We start from the raw sequence: 20,655 nt of genomic DNA, 5'->3' as shown, positions 1-20,655 counted from the left end.
ATGATTTTTAGATTTAGTTTTAACACTAAAAGACGATGAAATATTCTATGTACTTAGATTTGTTTGTTTGTTTAGAATTAAGCACAAAACGACACAATGGGTGTGTGCGTGTTTTTCTTACAGCAAAGCTACATCGAGCTATCTGCTATGTCGACCGAGGGGAATCGAACTCCTGATTTTAGTCCCAGCGTGGGACTACACACTAGGCTTTCTGTACTCTATTCACCACGAGTAACGAACCCCGGTTTTCAGCAGTGCGAGCTCTTAGGCTTTCCGCTGAAAAATTGGAAGTCATAAGATAATTTTACTTTTGTCGAGAAATTGCGTGAAATTAAACAATTTCAAACACGACAGAGTTAAAACGTACACTGTTAACTGAATTGAGAGCAGGTATGTAGTACTATGTGAATGTAGTTTACTAGGAGAGAAACTGGTTCAGTAAAGAGTAGTTAAGAGTAAACTGTACACAAACATGGATTGGTTACGTACGAACTAGCCAAGCAAACAAAGTATATTTTGTTGGTATTGTTCTTAAACAGTACTGAATTTACATGAAGTCCGATTTAGCAGTAGATGCAATTACTTCTAAGTTCTCTAGTTGTAGCTTATGTATGTATTTTTTTCGATTTAGCATAATAAAGTTTTTTGTTTTTGTTTCTGCTTTCTAGGTTTTGAAGTGGAAATCGATTTTAGTGTCTTTTGTATTTTGAAAAATATATTTTCTTAAAACATAGCTTCATCCACATATGCTTTTCCTGTAACAGGTTTGAACCAATATTTAAGCCCATGCCAATGACCTTTTATATTTATATATCTAGTAGTGTCAAAAACCCAGTTGTGTTAATTGTGTTTAATAATATTTCTTGGATTATATTTCAAAATCATAATGTAAAATATAATAGTTATGGAGTTTAAAACGCAGTTGGCAAACTACCAATTTTCAATGGCAGAGATTAATGATCTACGACTTTAGAAAAGAACAAAGAAATTGAATATCAGACGTGCTGTTCAAAATCTCACTTCTCCTTATGAACTCGGTATAATTTGTGTCATGGGAAATACGTTCTAAGTATAAAAAACTCCTGTCTGTTTATATGAAAAACACACACATAACATCTGCATGTTTATATGAAACATATAAACATAATATCTACATGTTTATATAAAGAAACACACATAACGTCTGCATGTTTATGTCAAGTTGTTTTTTTTTTATACTTAAGAGTCTCCTTTTAGAACGCTCAAATCAGAGGCTTGATTCACCTCGGTAGACACAGCAGATAACCCGATGTGGCTTTTTTGTGAAAAACACACACTCCTACTGAGAAAAAAACATCTGATAAAATGTAAAATATATTTTCGTTATACGATCAAATAGATAACTTTCAGTGACCAGTATCATTCTTTGTAATTATGGAAACCTGAAAAATCATAGTCCACAACGAAAGAACCAACGACCACGCAGTTCCTAAATTGCGAAGGGAACAATTTAGAAAATAAAACAAAAATTAGTGGCAAAATTTAAATTTTACACACTAATGATAAGATATAAAACTTTTAAAGTGTGATACAAATAAAAATGTGTACATGTGTATTCACATTTATGGTTTCGATGACAAAGTACAGGAAAGGTTACGTCTTCCTAATCCTCTTACGGTATGCAGGACATCAGTATGTAGACTTCTTAAGTGCGCATGTGCAGAAATTTATGCAAAATTAAAAAAAAATAAACAAGTAAACTCCAATTAAGTATCACATGCCAAGCAAGTACTCAAAGTTTTATCTCTTTTATACATAAATGGAAAAGTACACGTGAATTTTAACTAAAGGTTCGTTAAAAACAATGACAATTATTTGCTTCTAATGCTCCTTAACTTTAATAATTAAGATTTGATCCATGAGCATCTATCTTCCTGTAATGTTTGTTTGTTTTTTTAGCTTTCGCGCGAAGCTACACGAGGGCTATCTGTGCTAGCCGTCCCTAATTTAGCAGTGTAAGACTAGAGGGAAGGCAGCTAATCATCACCACCCACCGCCAACTTTTGGGCTACTCTTTTACCAATGAATAGTACGATTCACCGTCACTTTATAACGCCCCCACGGCTGGAAAGGCGAGCATGCTTGTTGTGATGGGGATTCGAAGCCGCGACCCTCAGATTACGAGTCGAACGCCTTAACCATCTGGCCATGCCGGGCCTCTTCCTGTTATGAAATAAAACTATAAACTATACGACATAAATAAATAAATGTTTTATTGATACATGAGCGCATTAGCGTTTAAAGAAAGATGGAGAATAATTCTACAAATATAAATCACTGAGAACTGATTAAAATCAAGCTAACTATATATAGTGAAACCAAAACAGCAAGGAAAGTGACTTCTAAATTTATAAATACAGTTCTGTACATAATATTTACTAGAAACACTTAATGTCATAAATCGATACATCAGAAAATGGATATACAAACCTGTTGTGATTATAATGCATTTAACAATCAATTAATTACTGACGTTGTTAATGGCGATTCTGACAGTAATTCGAATAATGTCTCTCGAGATTTAGGAAACTTACGAGACATAGTGGTTGTAAATATTAAGCTTACAAAGCTACATGGGTCCGGCATGGCACTCGAGTCGTAATCCGAGGGTCACGGGCTAGAATCCCCGTCACACCAAACATGCTCGCCCTTTCAGCCATTTGAGCGTTATAATATGAAGGTAAATCCCATTATTCCTTGGTGAAAGAGTATCCCAAGAGTTGGCGGTAAGTGATGATGACTAGCTGTGTTCCTTCTGGTCTTACACTGCTAAGTTAGGGACGGTTAGTATGGATAGCCCTTGTGAAGCTTTGCGCGAATTTCAAAAACAGACAAACAAACAATGCCACATAATCTTCAGGCGCGTAATTTTAGTTTATACATTTTATAACTACATTACAAATATGATACTCTCACCTATCTTTGATTTGAAAAAGTTTCATTTCATAGATAGATTGTGAATTTTAGAAGTGACCATCGATAAGAATGTTAAAAAAACTAATTTATACCCTGTACGAGAGTATGAATTTTGTGGAAATTATTGACGTTTTCAGAATGTTTCTATTCTACAAGTTTAATTTATTACAAATAACCTTGTTTGTTAACTAAGTGATGAGAATTTTTATCAAGAACATATAAACTCATTTAGATGGCGCATGAGACATAAATAAATACGTACACTACATTCACTTATATATTTTTGTATCATTCATATAATTAAGCACATTATAGCCAAAAAAACTACTATTGAGCGAAGCTGTAATAAATTATACATAGAATAAAATAAGATTAGGTCTGAACTGATTGATAGTTTAAGATATTAATATCAAGAACTGTACTAGTTAGAAGATGGGTAATTTATGTGTAACTAATATCTCAAAGAAAAAAGACAAATATTTTATTTCCACCCCTAAGTAGCTCAGAAGTAAGCTAGAGGGCTTATAAAGCTAAAGTTTGGGGTTCGATCCCTACAATGGGCACAACAAACACACACTCTTGCGCTTCAAAACAAAACAGGATTGACTTGTATGCCTTATTTCCTTGAAGTGTGATTAAACGAAGAAGTTCACGTTTTATTTCACTGTTTTAAAGATATCATCTAATTTCTCGAAGGTAAACTACATACATATGGAAGTTTTATATTTAAAAGTATGTTTTATATAAAAATGAGCGTTGTTGAAGGGTAGTTACATAGTTATCCTTACATCGCTCACAAGCCCACAAATCGCATAAATGTGTCATCTAATGGAAAGCCGAATTGATCATATCAGCGAAATTTTGGACGGTTTAAGAACATAGACACATATACAAAACCGATCCTATATCTAAATATAAATCCATTCAAGTTTTCAGGGTTAAAATGACCTCAAAAAAACTCGGTCGGTAATGAAAGGGATATTTATTGTTCTTGTTTTTTCTTTAATCATTTTGAATAGAATGGGATCTTTGTAGGAGCAAATATTTACATGCAACATGTTTAAAGACATAGCGGTAATAATATGCCAATATTATAAAATAAAAAAACAAAATTTACATGGCTGATTAAAATTCTCAATATCAGGAGGGTTAAGTCGACTTATAAGATACGAAATCTCATATACATTAAAGATTTCCTTCACGAAAAACGACACACAGCTGCGACAGTTGAACAACGATTTCAGTGTTATCTACTGAAGAGCTTTCTGACCCCCCACAGACTATGTCTGGATGTTTTTGAAAGGAGTGTGTATGTGTGTTTTGTTATAGCAAAGCCACATCGGGCTGTCTCTTGAGCCCACCGAGGGGAATCGAACCACTGATTTTAGCGTCGTAAATCCGTCGACTTACAGCTGTACCAACGGGGAATTTTGAAAAGAGTAAAGTATTGTTAACTTTGTGAGTCATCTCACTTTTAGAAACGCAACAAATATAAATCATAAGAATTCGGTAAAAATGAAGCGTTTTAACTCACATAGTCTAAAATATCCAAAACATTTACTTGTATTTGCTATTGTAAAATTCTTAAAACCACATAAATTGAAAACTAGAATATTACACGGCGTGTCGTGTCTAAAATTAATGTTCGCAAACACCGACGGTGTTGTTAAACATTTTTAAAGTGAACACTTGAAGTCCACTTGGTGGACCAGCAGTAAGTCTCCGAGCTTTCAACGCAAAAATCCTGGGTTCCATCCCCCTCAGTGGACAGAGTGCAGATAGCCGCTATGTAGCCTTGCAACAGGAAACAACATCATCAACACTTGAAACGCAATTGTCGTTCTATAACAATAACGTACCATTCAAAAATCAACACATAATTAACATAGATCAGCAGAAATGTACAAAGTAAAATAGCTTTAATTTGTATTTCACAGAATAACATCTAATCTATGGACGCTACTAAGTGAAATCGCAGTCGTTTTCGGCCATTTTACAAAATTTTATCCCTAGTTAACAATAGATGAGAACGGTCAGAACACTATATAATTTTGTAAAATATTCCTTCCCAATGCCACGTTTTGACCTTCATTTCTCTTCGTAAGACTAACTGGTTATACCTCTAGAGCAGAAGCACAGTCTGCTATGCTCTTGATAAACTGTCTTCCATACGTCTTACATAATTAACTATATGTCGTGACAGTCGTAACTTATCAACATGACCTTGAAATTAGGTTATATTAAGAAAAACTGTTATTTACTGTTACACAAAATACAAATATATCGAAGTATACACTTTATCATTGATTCTTCAAAGAACAAGAGAAGTCAAATAACATAAAACAATATCACTGGGCGTTCCTCTTACAAAGCTTAAACCAAGATGGTTGTTTCTGTAATTATTAGATATTGCATAGCACCATCAAAGGATAATTATATCAGTCTTTAATTGATAATAATATTCAGCTAGTTTTCTAAGAATATTATTCATAATTGATTAAGCAGCGCTTTTGTGTGATCACATTAATTAAAAGTTATTTTATTCATGTGTGACGAGACGCCTCATGGTTTACGATATCTGAGAAACGTACAAGTCTACGATGTATTTATTTCCAAAAAATGACAATTTTATTTTTATTTTTTTAAATAAAGTTGGTGTTTAGTTTACATTTGTGAAGGAATGCATTCAAAATTAATTGAAGGTATAAAGTTTTTATTTTAATCACTATTTTACAACTTCTACTGAACACAAATTTAAATAATGACGAAATACTATATGTCTATTTTTAGGCTTTTTTATGCTATAAACTGATTAAATCATATTTCAGAGATTGCATTACGAAATCTTGATGGTGTACTCAAGATTTGTTTGTTTTTCAGTTCCTTTAGCATTGTTAAAAACGGCTACAACTAGTATTATCAAAATGAAATGAAAGCTAACAGGAAACAGAAGTTCTTGTCGTTCGAGCAGAATGCAGTAGTTTTATTGATTTTAGTTTACACAGGAATACTTGATCTCACAGACAATTGAAACTTCAGCACGTGTCAACTCTCATTGGTTCATGATCGAAACGAAACTGCGCATGGCTGAGCTCAAAACCCGCCCACGACACGTGCATGTGAACGATCTCATTGTTTCTTTTTCTATTCGATTCTAAATAACCTAAACTATATGAAACAGTGATAATATACTATGCAACAGTCTTGTACAAATCTTTGCTAAGTATGAAATATCCTGTAGATGTTATTTCAAGCGTACACAAATTGTGTATTTAGAATTATTTCAAAATACTAGTGTTAGTAATGGATATGATTTGTACTATCTATGATTTTTTATGTTGTGAAATTATTGTTTGTTTTACGGGAGAAAAGTGTAGGCAATAATTTAGTGAAGTTACAAAAACATCATTTCAAAGGAAAATTTTAAAATCTACGCATCTTGCGACGCAAGGTCTAAAAAGTTGACTTCATACAGAGTTACTCTAGTAAGGGTTAACAAACGTAAAACCATATTCTTAACTTTAGAAATTTTAATAAATATTTTACACATATAAATAACAAGAATAAATTGTGTTTAGTTTGCTCTTACATCCATTAGCGAAACATGCAAAACAAATCCTGTAAGTATATTTACAAACTGTACAATTGTTGTCTATTAGATATAACTTTGATTGTGTTACAACTTTACTTTGTTTTCTAAAGTACTTTTGCGTTATCATTTAAATAAACTAAATCAGTTCTGTATCAAAATGGAACAAGTTAAAAAATCAAAGAAAGGCTATTTCACAAGTTTAAAAAACGAACGCATCTATGTAATTAATGATTGTCTTTTTCATGTGGCTCATATTCTATGAACTTTTCTTTAGCGCAGGAAAATTGTAAAAAAAAGAAAACATCTCTTTTATCATGGTTAATTTTTGTCTCAAAAAATAGGAGAAAACGATCAGATGAATAGGGCTGGTGAATATGTTGATTGCATAACCACTAGTAACATCTGCTCTTTTCAGTTCAATTGTAAAAGTAGACGTATGATGCCAGCTGCCTTATCATAATAGTATGTGACATTCATTTCAGAGAAAATAAACGATAAGACTAGTAGGCAGTATCCAGACAAAAACAGCTGTATTTTTATTATTACTATTTCAATAATTATTAACTATTTCGCGCAAAAGTTACTAATCAATACTTTAATGTTTCAGTTTTGTTTAAATGTCTTCCTGGTGTGTCTGTTTATTTGTTTCTGAATTTCGTGCAAAGCTACACGAGGGCTATCTGCGCTAGCCTTCCTTCAGTTAGCAGTGTAAGACTAGAGGTAAAGCAGCTAGTTATCACCACCTACCGCCAACTGTTGGGCTACTTTTTTACCAATGAATAGTGGAATTGACCCTAACATTATAACGCCTCCACGGCTGAAAGGGCAAGCATGTTTGGTGTGACGGGGATTCGAACCCGCAACCCTCGGATTATGAGTCGAGTGCCTGAACCACCTTGCCATGTTGGGCCGCCTAGTGTGTCGAAAATCAAATCAAATCCGTTTTCTTTCTCAGGTACATATGTATATTACAATATAAACCTTGTCGATTGGTGGCAATGTGATGAGTAACATTTTTTACCATTCTTATACGTGTACTTAATACATTTTCAGGTTTTGGCCATTAAATGTTTTGAGGTAATAAAACTTAAACAGAAGACTTTCATAAACATTAAAACAACAACAACAATGTTTTCAAATAGTACACAATTTATTAATCATCAGGCAGAAAACTATATTCAAATGGCCACTTTTTATGTTGTTGAGCAGAATCGTGTGAAGAGATACAAGGTCTAAACAGCCCAATAATTTAACCCTTTCAAAACCAACAGCCTATTCGAGTGATAATTTGAACTGACTTTTTAAACCATTATTATTCACGAACTAACACTGTAAGAATGTAGTTTTCTGTCGGAAACCATTCCGATAAACGAAAGACATTGTTTGACGGAAGATTGCTATTTCTAAGTCTTTATATACCTTTGTTATATAAATATAATAATATATAAATTATGTGCTTAACAGGCCAATGGCATTTAATTTTTTTTGCACTTATTGTAATTTTTCTAATCCTTCATCACATACATTTGGCCACATTTAATATTTTTTCTATTCTCAGGCTTGTTCAAGGTGTTCTATTCTTCTTTCTACCTATATTCATATTACGTACCTTATATAAGGCATCAGCGTCTTGAGTTGTTATTTGGTTTAGGGCCGAAAATATCGACAAGAACGAGGGTATCCAACCGGTGAATCAATCCGTTCTACTCTTGATAAGGTTTTGTTTTATATCACTCTTAGTTAAACCAGCTACATTGTTTAATAAGTAAGTTTTTGTTTTGATCTATGTATAGCTTACTTTAACAAGAAGTTATTGAGAAATTATATGTGTTTATAATTTAATTGTCTTTTATTACATTCCTTTCTCGAAAATCGTGTGCCAGTTGTCAGTATTTCTGTATACTTAATATCATTGCGCTATCTTGTCTTTTCCTTTCCGTAGCCTTCCTGTCGTCCTTCACTTATCTTTGTGTTTATTTTAATTGCACGTTAGCCTTGATAACGATATTTTTTTCAATTACATACCTCTTTTATTCTGATTATGCATAAAAGTGTGACTAAGTGACATAACATGCTTCCTGCTTCCCACATAAGACAGCTAACAGTATAAGTCGTTCTGACTTGCCTATTTTGGTCTTGAATGAAACCATATCATACGTGCGTTTCTAAGGAAGAAAACTACACCTAAAGATTTTGTTTAGCAACTTCCTCTTTTGACTAAAGTAAAGGGATTAGAAAAAAAAATAACAACAATAGACATTGAAGCAAATAAGTTCAATCCATTGTAGACCTTATGGTTTGGTTTTTGAATTTCGAGCAAAGCTACACTTTGGGCTTCTTCTTTATGGGTATTTGGGTATGTTGAAAATGAGGCTGTTAGTTATCGTTCACTTTGAGCTATCTGTGTTGTTTGGTTTGTTTTGAATTTCGCGCAAAGCTACTCGAGGGCTATCTTCGTTAGCCGTCCATAATTTAGCAATGTAAGACTAGAGGAAAGATAGCTAGTCGTCACTACCCACAGCCAATTCTTGGGCTACTCTTTTACCAAGGAACAGTAGAATTGACAGTGACATTACAACGCCCTCACGGGTGAAAGGGCGAGCATGGTTGGGTGACGGGGATTCGAACTCGCGACCCTCAGATTACGAGTCCAGTGCCTTAACCACCTGGCCATGCTGAGCCCCATTTGTTATGGACAGTATTGTTTTCATAAGAGGTGTCTATATATTAATTTCCATCATTTCCAGCCTAAACATTTATGAGTTATGTTGTGGTACGTTACAAGATATCTGGGGAATTACTCTTATCTTACAAAACTAGTTGGTGCGGAATTTTTTATCATTTTCACTCTAAACAATCTAGCACTTATTCATTCTTATGTTGAAACACAAAAATGTGCGATAATTGCAACAAAAAGGAAATGTGGTATGTGTGGCGTGTTTGCACAACTATTGAAAAGAAAATTTATCAACCCACGTATATAAATATCTCCTATCTACCAAAACAGTTATATTTCTACAGCTTAAATTTAGTTAGTTAGCTTGTTTGTTTTAATTTCGCGCAAAGCTACACGAGGGCTATCTGCGCGTAATGCTGCAGCTAATTTAGCAGTTTAAGACTAGAGCGAAGGCAGCTAGTCATAACCACCCACTGCCAACTCTTGGACTATTCTTTTACCAACGAAAAGTGGGATAGACCGTACCGTCAAATTATAACGTCCCCATGGCTGAAATGACAAGTATGTTTGGTGGAACGGGGATTCGAACTCGCGACGCTTAGGTTGCGAGTCGCGCGCTCTACCCACCTGGTCATGTCGGACCTCTACAACTTAGGAGGAAAATAGAATACTGATTAAAACAAATAAAAGCAAAAATAAATAAAACTAATACGCGGAACAGTCCTTGGTGCATATACGCCAATGGAGAGAATATAAGTAAACTTTATCTTCATGTGTTCGTATACCAAATATCATTGGGCCAGAAAACTCACCTGACTAAGCATGAAAAAATATATGTACACACACACACATATATATATATACATATATGAGTATGTGTTAAAAAGCTGCTATCTCATTGGTCACATTTTTTTCTAGTTATCTGGACGACCTTGAAACGCCTATAACGAGTCGCTCCCGCGGTATCTTCTTTGACCTTTAACGACATTTTCATTTTGTTGTTGATTTTTCGTGGATAGCTGATGGCTTTAAAGAGTTTCTTCCCGTGAACATTCACTGAGATGTTTCCTTGTGAGCCGCGACGTGCAACTATCACACGAACCATAAACGAACAACGTTGGAACTTACCGTGTGATGACAAAAATATATTTGATTTTTATTTCAACTTTGATATACTCGTTTGTATTGTTTTTCGTAATTCTGTGGAGATATTTTAAAGTAACTCGATCTCAAATATTAAAATACAATCGTATTTAAAAAATAGTAGATTGCGTTATTTGTAACTTTAGTGAAAAATATTGACCATCACAGTGAAACAATAAGTTAGTTGCCTTTAGAGTGAAAGCACATTTTAGCATTCGTTGTAGATTCACTCATGTGCATTAGATTGCTAATGCAGATACTCATCAGATTTTGTAGCAAACTTCATTATCAGTGACTTATAGAAAAGGAACGCAAAGTTTTGATACGTTAAAACACAAAGTTGTTGTTGTTATTAAGCGAAAATAACTACCCTATAACTTTATAAAATATCAAAATAATTCGCAAAATTACATTATATTCCTAATAAACAATACATCGAAGCCATTAAACATTATTTTTGCACAATGAAAAATATGTTTTGATATTGTAAAACTGCGCGTTTGTTTGTAATTGAATACAAAACTACACAATGGGCTACCTATCTGTGATATATCCATCATGGATATCGAAACCCGGATTCTTGCGTTGGAAGTTCATAGACGTACCATTGTGCCGCCTGTAAAACGAAAGAGTAAAATAAGAAAGGCAACACTAAATTAGACGATACCTTTTCAATCTAATATTACGTCCAGTTTCTTGAGAAACATTTGGTCTTAAATAAAGATTAGCTTTTAACAAGGCTTAACTACAATACTTTACACTTACGGTTAGTTTTAATCTTTATAATTTTTTTTTTTCATGGACTATTTTCAAAGCTTAACCACGAATCGAGTTCTCAGTGTGTGGATACAGGTTTTAAAAACATAATGATTATACTTGGATGTAATACTTCACGTAATAAAATAACTATGATTTTTATTTTTACTTTTTGGCAGATAATAAGAATTAACTGTGGTGCAAAATGTTATTTTCTGTAAGTTGTCACCAGGTTAATTTTGTAATTTAGATGTATTGTCAAATGAATAACGTTGTGCCCCCCAGTGGCTCAGCGGTATGTCTGCGGACTTACAATGCTAAATACCGGTTTTCGATACCCGGTAGAGCACAGATAGCTCATTGTGTAGCTTTGTGCTTAACTCAAAACAACAACAACAATAGTGTAAGGAAAAGAGCTTTTTGATATCCTAGCAAATAATTAGTATATCACCTCAGGCTAATAGGATTACCTCTGTATTAAAGTGCAAAAAAAGGAAAGATAAAATAGCATTAACGCAACATTGAGCATTTATGAGAAAGTAGATAAAGATATATGAAATCTTAAGTATACAATGTATACTGCCTTCACTCAACTGTGTATAAGACTGAAAATATGTTATTATTTGTAGTTTAGAAAAAAGTGATGTGCTTCTCATTAAGCTAAATAAACATACTGCCCATAGTCTTTAGAAGACTCCGAATATCATAACCACATTCTATATAAATGTATACGTACATACAAGCGTTGCAATCGCTTCAAAAATATTCATTAAAAACTAACTGACAGATGGCTCATATCAGTATTTAATTACAATATAAAAAATTAAGAAAGGCGTTAGAAGCACTAAATACATAACATTACATAATTTCCGTAAGATAGAATAACAAAAACCTTGTCAACTAATCAGTGACGTTACATAAAGGTCACTTTAATACTAGATTAACTGTCTCCTAATTTTTTCTCCATTTCTCTAATCAGCGAGTTAAGCTACTCATTTCTGACTCTTCCTGTTACGAAAGTTAGTGTGAATTAACATTTATATGACTCTCATAACTGTACACAGTTATTTGTCATTTGGGTTTTTGTTCCTTTTTTTTTAAATACAAATGACTAGTTTAAGATTTTGTCTAAGATAACGATATATGTTAAGTCGTACAAACTTGTACGAAGTGAACTGGTTGTTCACAAAAGATACTGGTACTATAGATGTGTACCATCGCATAACCTTCTCTTACTTCTTAGCAATCAATATCTTCGGCGTTACAAGACTGTGGGTCACTTGAAAGCTCAGAAGTTTCTCATTGTATACTCTTTACTTGGCTGTAACCGAGTAATTTGGAAGTGCAAAAACTATATCTCTTTATTAGATTAGCAAAGTTATTAGTGGGTTGTGTTTACAACCTAAATAGGCAGAAGTATTACTTCTTTGTTTATATCTTTTTAAATTTCAGCAGTGGGGGCGTTATAATTTTAGGGTGAATTCCACTATTTGTTGGTAAAAGAGTAACCCAAGAGTTGGCGGTGGGTAGTGATGACTAGCTGCCTTCCCTCTCGTCTTATACTGCTAAATTAGGGACTGCTAGTGCACATAACCTTCGTGTAGCTTTGCGCAAAGTTCAAAACAAACCAAACCCAAGCGTATTATCCAAATTATCACACTAGAAAATTTTAGGTTGTTTTTAAATATTTCCTTATATGATTAGGAGCTTAATACTTATATAATATCAAAACTTGGTTTATCATGTATGATTTGATGCCATTTTTGTTTGTATACCGTAATAATCAAGTAGTTTAATTAAATTTTGAATGTAACTCACTAAAACGTCGTGACATGAGCAGTCTGACCTGATCAATACAAAGGGTTAATCACGCACGCACCTACTTAACGTGCTATCAGTCACGAAGACATATTCATGCTCTCTTCCATAATGTAAGAGTCACCAGTTTGCCATATTTCATGATATTGCAGATTTTCACAATGAGATTCGCTTATCAATGAAGTATGAGCTCAAAACTATCACATCAAACATTTATAATTATGTGAAAAGTGAAGCTAAAATACCAGATGCGGTATTTGGTCAAAACTATGGTCAGGCCATAGATTGGCCTGAATTAAAAAAATAGTTCTAATTGCATATTGTTCATTTATTATTATAACATTATACACAATTACACATTACTATCTAAGTTATTTGAATATTTGAAATGAAACCCAAGAACTATGAAATATAGAAGATTCAATCTTGGGCAATGTTCTGAAGTTTTAACGCTCCCCAGTGTCACAGCGGTATGTCTGCGGACTTACAAAGATAAAAACCGGGTTTCGATACCCGGGGTGGACAGATCACAAATAGCCCATTGTGCTTAATTCAAAACAACAACATAAGTTTCAAAATATTATATGGTCAAATTTATATGAAACGTCTGTTTCATGTTATTTCATGCAATAGAATCAGACGAATAGTAGTTTCGTTGTTTAAGAAATAGTACATCTTGGTAACACATAGTGTCAAGAGATAGAACTTTCATTCTTTCTGCTGGCTTGTGTGTGAGGCTATATTAGCCCAGCCTATCGATTACCAAGTTAACTTAATACAAGAACCATTATTCGCTTATTCAAATGTTCTATGTGTAATATTAGGCACAAAATTTACCTCTGTGATAACATTACTGCCATTCCTATCTGTTCGAAAAACGAGAGTACTGGACTGTGAAATCGAATGTCTCTTGGTTCGTTTCTGCACATCGTATCGTAAAAATCAAAATAACGTCGCGTTTCTTTCTAGAATTGTTTCATCTAAGATAATTAAAAGAGAAATCAGAACCATAGTGAATTAATGTAGAAAGATAGCGCACGCCTAAGATGTCGACATTTGCGGATGGTAAACAAACCTTTCCATTAATTAATGCACAAAAAGGTTGCTTTTTCACGTGGACGTGGTTTTATAGCATTATATCATAAAATCGATTATAACATTCAATTTTATATTATAAGATCATTTCGGGTCTCCACAGAGACACCAGAACACAGACTTTTTTCTAATCGTTCTACCTAAAATTGATTCCTGACGTTGATAATAATATTTAAGAAAAAATAGATATTGTTGTTAGTAACTAAAACGAAAAAATCCTTATTTCAATTTTCTTTTTACACCTGTGTACAGAGGTAGAAGCATATCGATTTCAATAAGTTCTTAAAGTGACATAGGTCTACCTTCTCTCCCGCTCAGCCGAAATAGTTATAATTAGTCTTCACAAGACATCTGTAGGGTGTATTATAAGAGTGACGGTCAAATTCTATTATTTGATTAGATCAGTCTATTTGTTTGTTTTAATTTCGTGCATAGCTACACAAGGGTTGTCTGGGCTAACCGTCCATAATTTAGCAGTGACTTAATAGAAGGAAGGCAGCTAGCCATCATAACCCATTGCCAGCTCTTGGGGATACTCTTTTATCAACGATTAGTGGGATTAATCGTTATATTATAACGTCTTTATGGCTGAGAGTGCAAGCATGTTTGTTGGGAGGGGTATTCGACACTTTGACCCTAAGATTCAGAGTCAAATGCCTCTCCATCTGGCCATGCCAAGCCAGATTAGTCTAAGAGCTGACGGTTGGTGGTATTTACTAAATGTCTTTTGTCTTGTTTATTACTTGAAAATTAGGGACCGCTAACACAGATAATTCTCAAGTATCTGTGCGCGAAATACAATGAACAGCAGCAACAACAACAAGACATTAAGAAACATATCTACAATATCTTTTAAAACCATCGTAACATTATATTAACATTATAAAAATATTTTTAGCATGAGGATTAGGTCGAACTTTTAGTGGTAGCCTTAAAAGGACACGACGAGAATGCTAAGAGAAATAGCTAGACTTTTTTTCCTCTATTATTTGTTATATTGTTCAAGTAGAATAATATATTACTTAAACGTTATCGACCTCCAGTTAGTGTTTGTTAATTTATTTCAAGATACGTTGGTCCCAATAAGACAACGTTCATTGTTCATTTTGAGATGTTCTGAGAAAGCTTGAAATAAACGACCCCAATTTCAGAGCCGGTAAATAAGCATAAGGATAAATTATTTTAATATAGTTCCGGCATTCTGCCAAGACTTCTCGAGTTTATATCTTTGGCACAGATGTCTGTTTTATTTGTGTGGTTTTTTTGCTTAAAAGCTGGTGCAAAATATTTTATAGTTATCACGCGCTGAACATTCTAATATAGAAAATTAAACCTGTTATTATGAATGTATTTGTACATTCTTTAACTGTTTGTTTTAAATTGCTCAGAACTGAATAAAAGCACTGATGTGGTCTGATGGTCATATTTCTCGATTCACAACCTGTGGATCACAGGTTAGAATATTTTCATTGAAAATGCTCGCCCTTTCAGCTGTGGGGGCATTATAATGTGATGGCCAATCTCACTATTCGTTAGTAAAGAGCAGCTCAAAAGTTAGCGGTGGGTAATGTTGACTAGTTTACTTCCCTCTCGTATATCACTTCTAAATTAAGAACGGCTAGCGCAGATAGCCTACGAGAAGCTTTGCTCGAAATTCAATTAACAAACAAACTTATTTGGATAAAAATTAGCAACACAAAAATGACGTGAATGTAACATGAATTTAAGTATAATATTCAATGTGTTTATTTTAAATATTAAACTTCACAATGAGCTTTCCTACTGCGAGTATTGAATCCAGATTCTTAGCTTTATACTCCCTTTGTAGTCATAAATAAATGCTAATAAATTTGCTTGCATAGTTTCAAAAACAAAACAAACATAGTTTCCGGACACCCTGAACATTGTTGTCTGAAGTGCTTTACAGATGTGCAGTGAAGTGTTACGGTTTGTTTTGAATTTCACGCAAAGCTACACGAGGGCTATCTGCGTTAGCCGTTCATAATCTGACAGTGTAAGACTAGAGGGAAAGCAGTTAGTCATCATCACCCACCGCCAACTGTTGAGTTACTTTTTACCAACGAATAGTGGGATTGACCGCACATTATAACAATCCCACGGCTGAAAAGGCAAGCATATTTGGTGTGACGGGAATTCGAACCTGCGACCCTCAGGTTACGAGTCGAGTGCCTTAACCACCTGGCCTTGCCAGATCCGTAAAGTATTATGAGATAAACATAATTACTCGTAAAATATAATAAATGTTCATTTAATTTTTTTCTTCTCGGTGAATCAAAAACATAAGATTTCTAAAGGTGGTTATTAAATTTCAAACTTAGGGCCATAATTGCATAAATGATATCTTGATTAATATGGATAAATATTCACCAGATATTATACTTTAATGTGTCTGAGTTCGTTTTCACAAACCGCTACATTGTTATTTGTCGTATTTTGTGTATTACAAAACGATATTTTTTCTCTCTTACAAAAAGTATCCAAATTAATTTATAGTTCAAAATGGGAGTAAAATCACAAGCAGACCCATTAATTATTGTAATTTATTCTGATGTTGTTTGTTGTTTTTAACAGAGGCAAGGGGAAGCGAGTGGAAAATAGGAATGGGATAGTCTGCAGGGTCTTTTGACTCACTTCCGTGGTCTGCAGACGTCTGAAAAATTCGAGAACTTTTGTGTAACCTGATTACGGCCTGGCGTGGCGCTCGATTTGCAATTTGAGGGTCGCGGTTTCGAATCCCCGTCAAATCACACAAGCTCGCTTTTTCAACTGTGGGAGCATTACAATGTGTTGTTAATCCCACTACTCATTAGTAAAAAAGTAGCCCAAGATTGGCTGTGGGTAGTGGTGACTAGCTCCATTCACTCTAGTTTTACACTACTAAATTAGGGACGGCTAACGTAGACAATATTCGTGCGGCTTTACGCGAAATTTAAAAAAATAAACGTAATCTGACTAAAGAAGAACCACATTTTATTCAGGACCCACCATACAATTATAAAAGGCTTCAAGCTATTCAGTCCTTAACCGATTTCAGTTAACATTGTCTAGACGTACAAGAAAAGGGGTATTGTATTTCTAATTACACCCGCAAAACTTAGATTTTAACTTTAAAGCCTCTTGTTTGGTTTGTTTTGAATTTCGCGCAAAGTTACACTAGGGATATCTGTGCTAGGCGTCCCTAGTTTAGCAGTGTAAGACTTTTGGGAAGGCAGCTATTCATCACCATCCACCGCCAACTCTTGGACTACTTTTTTACCAATGAATAATGGAATTGGCCGTAAAATTATAACACTCCATGGCTGAAAGGGCGAGGATGGTTGGTATGACGGGTATTCGAACCCGCGACCCTCAAATTACGAATAAAGCGCCCTAACCACCTGGTCATGCCGGGCCATCTTTTTATAGCGAAGCTCTGTATGTGTACGTTCAAGACTTGGATCTCGAAAACTACAGCACTGATCATCACCAACCATAACTGGGTAATATTTTTTATAAAAAGGCAGTATTTTTATAGCTGGGCAATAAATAAAACAATTGAAATTTACACAAAAAATGACATGTTTGAGATTTAACCAATAAAAATTACAAAGAAAGTAATAGGTTTCAAATATAAAACAATTAAAACACAAACTTAAAAATATTTTTTTCATTTAATGAAAATCTCATAAATATTGGAACAATAGAGCCAGGCACTTTCATTGATAAATGCGTCTACAAAAATATACTTCAATAACATCTCTGTTATGTAACGTTGTGATGATAGCTTAATTTTAAAATAGGATGTTAATAAAATCCTTTTTCTCATAAATGGTGAACATTATTGAATGTCAAGTATGGATATATTAGTTGTAGAACTACCAGACAACTCCAGAAAAGGCCGCAGGCCCAATAACCTTCTGCAGGAACAAGCAGTTATACCTATCTGGAGGGCGGGTGCTTGTACTAGTTTTTATAATATGGCTGTTTATTTTTTGTTATTATTTTATTTCAAAATTCTACCGATAAAACAGAGGTAAGTCTTCGTATTCACAACGCTAAAATTAAAAGTTTGATTCCCCTCGGTAGACACAGCATATAGCCTGATGTGGCTTTGCTTTAAGAAAACACACACTCTCTCTAAATTTTGGAAATTAATTGCAAAAATTGTTAATCTTATATTAAAATAAAGTGAATTAAAAAGTGTTAATACAAAGAAATAAGCACCAGTGACACATATGTTCTGATTGGTGATTATATTGAATTACGTAATATTGATATTTTTGTAAACAATTATCGAGAGTTAATTATAAAATATTAACTTGTTTAAATCGCGATATATCTAATGAATCACATTGTGTGTACAAACTTTTGGGTTAAAGACGCCAAATGTATTTTTTGCTAGATAGTCTTGTATCTCTCCTCATGTCCAGTTATTGTTTGACCATGTGTGAGATAACCCTCTCACTACAGTGTTTTACTCTTTTTGACTATCTTCTTTTAATATGATTAAAAATGTATATTTGGTGGTTGTTAAGTACAAAGTTACACAATGGGCTATTTGTATTGTGCCTATCTCAGGTGTCGAAACTCGGCCTTAAACGTTATAAGCCTTCAGACTTGCAGCTGAGCCAACTGGGACATGTATCCCTGTCATATTATAATTAGTTGTCAATTTATTCTCAAGTTGAGAATTTTATTTGATGAAATACAATTATATATTGACAAGCAAGTTTTCGAAAGATTCACCATTTTAATTGAATGGAAAACCTCATTTGAGCTTAATTATTTACTGTCTTTATCGAGATTTTGGCGATTATTAAATAAAATCTATTAGAGTTTATCTCGTAGAGGAGTGGATGTATTTTCATCCTTGTCCTTACTTCTTTGAGACTCATCTTGTAGGGCTTGACATGGCCTGATGGTTAGAGCACTCGACTTGCAATCTGAAGGTTGCGAGTTGATATCTCAGTTCCACCAAATATGCTTTCAGCCTTGCAACCTTTCAGCCGAGTGGGCATTATAATGTACGATCGATTTCACCTTTCGTTAGTAAAAGGGTAGCTCAAGAGTTAGCAGTGGGCTATGATGACTAGTTATCTTCACTCTAGTCTTTCACAGCTAAATTAGGGATGGTTTGCGCAGATAACTGTCGTGTAGCTTTGCGCGAAATTCAAACCAATCTCAACTTGTACTCGAAAGTTCCAATTTAATTTAGTTATTTTCTAAACCAATCACAATTGGTAAGGAGCAACTCTTAAGATTCATTCTGTTGCATAAGGATTTATATTAGCGTAATATTTTCTCTCTTTCTTAATATATTTTAGCGATTTGAAAGAGTAACCTCTATTGACTCATTCTGTAGCACTTTCTCCCCTTGTGTAAGGGACTTACACCGCTAGAAACTGGGTTTCGATACTCGTGATAGGCAGAGCACGGATAGCCCATTATGCAACTTTGTGCTTAATTTCTGAAAAGAGAATAAACCAACATTCTGTAGCAGACTGGTTCACTTGCATTAAGTTCTATTTTGTCCAACTATTTGTCTATTATAATTATAATCTCAAATAAAATTCGTCTTGTATCGGAATGGTTCATGTATCATATATTTAATTTGCCTTTTATAAATATGTTTGTAAAATAAAAAACATTACATTTGAGCAAGTTAAATTATTCGATATATTATAAATATTCTTCCTTGTATAATGTACATATCGATTCGTTTATTTTCTGTTTAATTTAGTTTACAGAATCATACATATTTTAAAATGTTTTATTTTATATAACATATAATTCTACCAAACAAACCACGCTACATATAATAAACGATTCCAAATATGCTACTTTTTTTTTTTTTTTTTTTTTTTTCCCACTACCATAAATTCACGATCCTTTCACATGGCTTAACTAATCTACTCTGGTCACCATATTGTTCCCATTGGGTCAGCGGTAAGTTTACGAACTTAAGACACTAGAATCCAGGGCTCGATTCCCTAGGATAGGTACAGAAGACAGTCAAATGCGGTTTCGTTCTTTAAAAATGCCAGTGTAATAAAATAAAAAGCATTCGTGAATATGCTATCACTTAAGGCAAATTGTTATGTTGTCAGGGTTTAGGTTTGGTTACATCACGTATTTTCAGTAATTTAATAGACGTTTATGTACTTTCATAAAATTGCATTTCAATACAACTGTTCGAAACACTAAAATAGGTCGATTAATTCTAAACGTTTTTTTATTTACTTTTTGTTTAAATTACGTATATCTTGTAAGAAAAAAAATATTTTGATAAATTCGACTTCACTGTCGCGTTGGCTAGACTGAAACATCTTTAGTAAGTCGCTATTTTAGAGCTCTGTCTCAGAACTCAAGAGTAGTCTCAATATGTTTGGATCTATATTCTGTGTCCTCAGGCAAAAGGTAAAGCTGCGAGTGTCTCCTATTTCCACATGCAAAGTGGTCATGTGACTAGGGATTTTCAAGACTTAAACCACGTTCACTAACCTCTTTGATATGGGACGTTAACTACAATTGAAAGAAAAAAAAACTTGGTTGTGCCCCAGTTTCCCACACGTACACTGTTAGGGGTCAGTGATGGGTGAAACAACAATTAAATATAATA

General features: G+C 33.9%; 1 long non-coding RNA gene across 1 annotated transcript; it reads left to right on the top strand.

Moving 5' to 3' along the window:
• Nucleotides 1-7,033: 7,033 nt before the first annotated feature.
• On the top strand, nucleotides 7,034-19,694 carry LOC143246313 (uncharacterized). Its single transcript, XR_013025913.1, has 2 exons — nucleotides 7,034-7,502; nucleotides 16,629-19,694. It is a non-coding gene; the product is annotated as an uncharacterized LOC143246313 (long non-coding RNA).
• Nucleotides 19,695-20,655: the final 961 nt, after the last annotated feature.

Source organism: Tachypleus tridentatus, chromosome 3 (assembly GCF_004210375.1).
Source record: "Tachypleus tridentatus isolate NWPU-2018 chromosome 3, ASM421037v1, whole genome shotgun sequence".
NCBI classification, from domain to species: Eukaryota; Metazoa; Arthropoda; class Merostomata; order Xiphosura; family Limulidae; genus Tachypleus; species Tachypleus tridentatus.
Note: the sequence above shows the minus strand (reverse complement) of the source record. Positions and strands in the feature narration are given on the sequence as shown.